Source organism: Petaurus breviceps, unplaced genomic scaffold (genome assembly GCF_028583685.1).
Source record: "Petaurus breviceps papuanus isolate PSGF00001 unplaced genomic scaffold, PetGlider_PUasm1.0 98, whole genome shotgun sequence".
In the NCBI taxonomy this organism is placed as follows: Eukaryota; Metazoa; Chordata; class Mammalia; order Diprotodontia; family Petauridae; genus Petaurus; species Petaurus breviceps.
Genome location: NW_027187460.1, coordinates 11,019,099 through 11,022,703, shown reverse-complemented (window position 1 = coordinate 11,022,703; position 3,605 = coordinate 11,019,099).

Below are 3,605 nucleotides of genomic sequence, written 5' to 3'. Positions count from 1 at the left end.
CCTAAAGCTGAACACAGGAGGGTAGAGACAAGATGGCAGAAAAAAGGCAAGGGATTCACCTGAGTTCCCCCAAATTCCCCTCCACACAACTTTAAATAATGCCTCAAAACAAATTCTAGAGTGACAGAATCCACAAAAAGAGTAATGAAGCATTTTTTGAGCCTAAGATAACTTAGAAGGTTGTCAAAAAAAGGCATGTCACACCAAGGTGAGCATAGACTGCAGGCCCTAACCCAGCAAAACAACAACAGGTCTTGTGCTGTTGAACAACGTGAATCAGTGGCACAGTGGCATTCAGAACTCTCAGAAGACAGATAGTAAGGAGTCAGAAAATTGGTCAGAAAGAGATTATAGATGGGAATGGGTGCAGGATTCTTGCATTGTGCAAGAGTGTGCAACCTGTATTGTGGGTTGCAGCACTGGGTCTCATTCCCAGGATGAGGAAGAGTACTAGCACATGAGAGTTTGTGGCCACAAGGCAGCTAGGACCTTGGTCATAATTTCAGGGTAGAAAAGAGTGGATGTTGTAATTGACAGACTAGAACACAAGCAAGGAGAATAGTAAACATACTTCTCCTTAGATCATACTACATTGGAAGAACTGAACATTAACAAGTCTCCAAAAGTAGCTCTGAAAATAGCTGCACAAAGAAACTGAAGTTTGTGACAGTGTCTCATAGATCCCAGGAGCAGAGCCCAACTTTAATATCAAGTATAAAGTCCAGAAATATGCTGGGAAAAATGAGCAAAAATACCAAACCAAAACAAAACAAAGAACCAGACCATAGAAAGTTACCATGGTAAAAGGAAAGATCAAAACGTGAACTCAGAAGCAGACATTGAAGTAAAAATTGTTGCATCCACAGCTATCAAAGAACAATGTAAATTAGTATCAAGCCCAAAAAGAATTCCTGGAAGAACTCAGAAAATATTTTAAAAATCAAATAAGAAAGGGAGAGGAAAAATTGGGAAAAAAAAAACAAACATCAGAATGATGATTGAAAAGCATGAAAAAAGAGTCAACAACTTAGTAGAGGAGAAACAAGGAAATACTGAAAAAATTACAAGTTAAAAAACTGAATAGACACCCAATAAAGAAAAGGAATCTTTAAAAAGCAGGATTGACTAGAAAAAGATGTGCAAAAAGTCATTGAAGGAAAGAACTTAAAAAGTAGAATTGGCCAAATGATAAGGAAGATACAAAAACTCACCAAAGAAAATAATTCCTTAAAAATTAGAATTGGGCAAGTAGAAGCTAATGATGACATGAGACAAGAAACAACAAAACAAAATCAAAAGAATGAAAAACTAGAAGACAATGTGAAATATCTCATTTGAAAAACAAGTAGAAAATAGGGGGCAGCTAGGTGGTGCAGTGAATAGAGCACCAGTCCTGGAGTCAAGGAGGACCTGGGTTAAAATCTGGCCTCAGACAACACAAAAACTAGCCATGTGAGCATTGGCAAGTCACTTAACCCCAATTGCCCTAACTTCCCCCCTTCAAAAAGGAAAAAATATAAAAGAATGGAATGACTTGACTTGAAAGAAGAGTGACTAGGGGGATTCAGTTCTCTTCAGCATACTCTGTAAAGGCATTTAAGCATACCTTTTGGAATAAATAAATAATGACTAAAGGAAGATTTTCAGTTGACCAATAATTAACACCTACATTAAATTGTCCCAAGCAAGTGAACAAGCAGGTATTAAGCACCTACTATATGCTAGGCACTGTGCTAAGTTTTGAGGTCACAGAGAAAAGCAAAAAAAAAAAAGGAGGAAGTCTCGAGGCCCTTACAGTATAATGAAGATCATAACCTGCGAACAGCTATGTACAAATTAAATATATACAGAATAACTTGTAAAAATTCTCCAAGGGAAGACACTAATATTAAGGAGGATTGTTGCAGATGATTGGACTTCAACTGAAACTTGAAAAAAGTAGGTAAGCCAAGAAAGTGTTATAGGAATTGCAGGCAGCCAGTGAATGTGTCTGAATTTGGGAAATGGAGTATCACAAGCACACAAGGAGAAGGCCAGTGCCTCTCGACAGCATAATATGTTCGGGGGAGTAAAGCGTAAAAACATTAGGGACATAAAGGTTCTAAAGTGCTTAGAAAAAGTCAAACAGAATATTTTATATTTGATACTGAAGGTAATAAAAACTGAAGCTACTTGAAAGAAGAAGAGATGACATAGCCAGACCTGTGCTTTAAGAAGATGAATTTAAAAGGTGAGTGGTAAATGAAATGGAGTGAGGAAAGATGTGAGGAAGGGGGACCAACTAACAAGCTAGTACAGTTGTCCAGGCATGAAGTCATGAGGACCAGGACCAGGATGCTGGCAGTGTTAAAATAGAAGAAAGAATCCGAAAGATTTGGTCACTGATAAGATATGGAAGATGAGAGAGAGTGAGGAGTTGAGACTTACACTTAGGTTGTAAGGTCATGATACTAAGTTAATGATGATACAATCAATTGTAATAGGATATGTAAGAAAAGGGGAAGGTTTTCAAGAAAATTGAGTTCAGATTGGGTCATAGTGAGTTTTAAGATGTCTATAAGCCATCTATTTCAAGATGTATACCAAAAAGTTGGAGATACAAATTAGCGGTCATGAGAAAGTTTAAGGCTAGACAAATAGATCTAGGAATCATCTAAATAGAGATGATAATTGAAGCCATAGGAGCTGATTAGAACATCAAACAAATAGTATAGAAGGGGAAGAGAAGACAACCAAGGATAGAGTCTAAGGAAGTATAGCAGCAAGCACCCTAGCATACCCAAGATAATTGCTAGCACAGGTTCTTAGATCTGCTTTTCTAAAGGAAAGCAAACTCAAAAAGGGGTTAACAATCTTACTTTAATTAAACATATTTACCTAGTTTAGGGGAAAAAGCCATCACCCTGAACTTCAGAGAATATAAACAGAAGTTACAAGGAGACAAAAAAAAACAGAGCAGCAGGCAGAGTTTCCAGCTATCTGACCATTGCATTCATACTTAGTTAGTTACCAGAGAGAGAAGAACCAACATCTGGGTTTTCAAAGTCAGGGGACTCAATGGTTGCCCAGAGTCTCATTGGGCCAAATCATACCACTCTTCCCATGAATAAGCCCCAAAGCAAAACTTCACATCAGGGTATATATTGCCTTCTCCAGGTTCAGAGAATATCACAACCCTCATGACTCACTGCTCAATCACAAATAACAAGGTGTGGGCATTCCTGAAAGATAAGCCTCCCACCACAGGCTCTATGTGACCACATTCAGCCTATTGGGGGCAGAGTATATTTTCAAATCAGTGAAGGTCCTCAAGTTCACCTTAGGCTTATTAAGGAGTAGGGAAGATCTTCAAATTCCCATTACCATTACAGGAAGGAGCTACAATAAGTGGGCAAAACTTGGATATAAACCCAGTATAGGATACTGGAAAAGAGAGCAGTCTGACAGGCAAGAGAACCAGAAGAGAGTGGTATCATGAAAACCTAGACAGAAGAAAAGATCAAGAAGGAAAAGCTATTCGATTTTGTCAAAGGGTGCAGAGAAGAAAAGAAAGATAAGCATTGAGAAAATGAGCATTCAGTTTCTGAGTTATGAGATCACTGGTA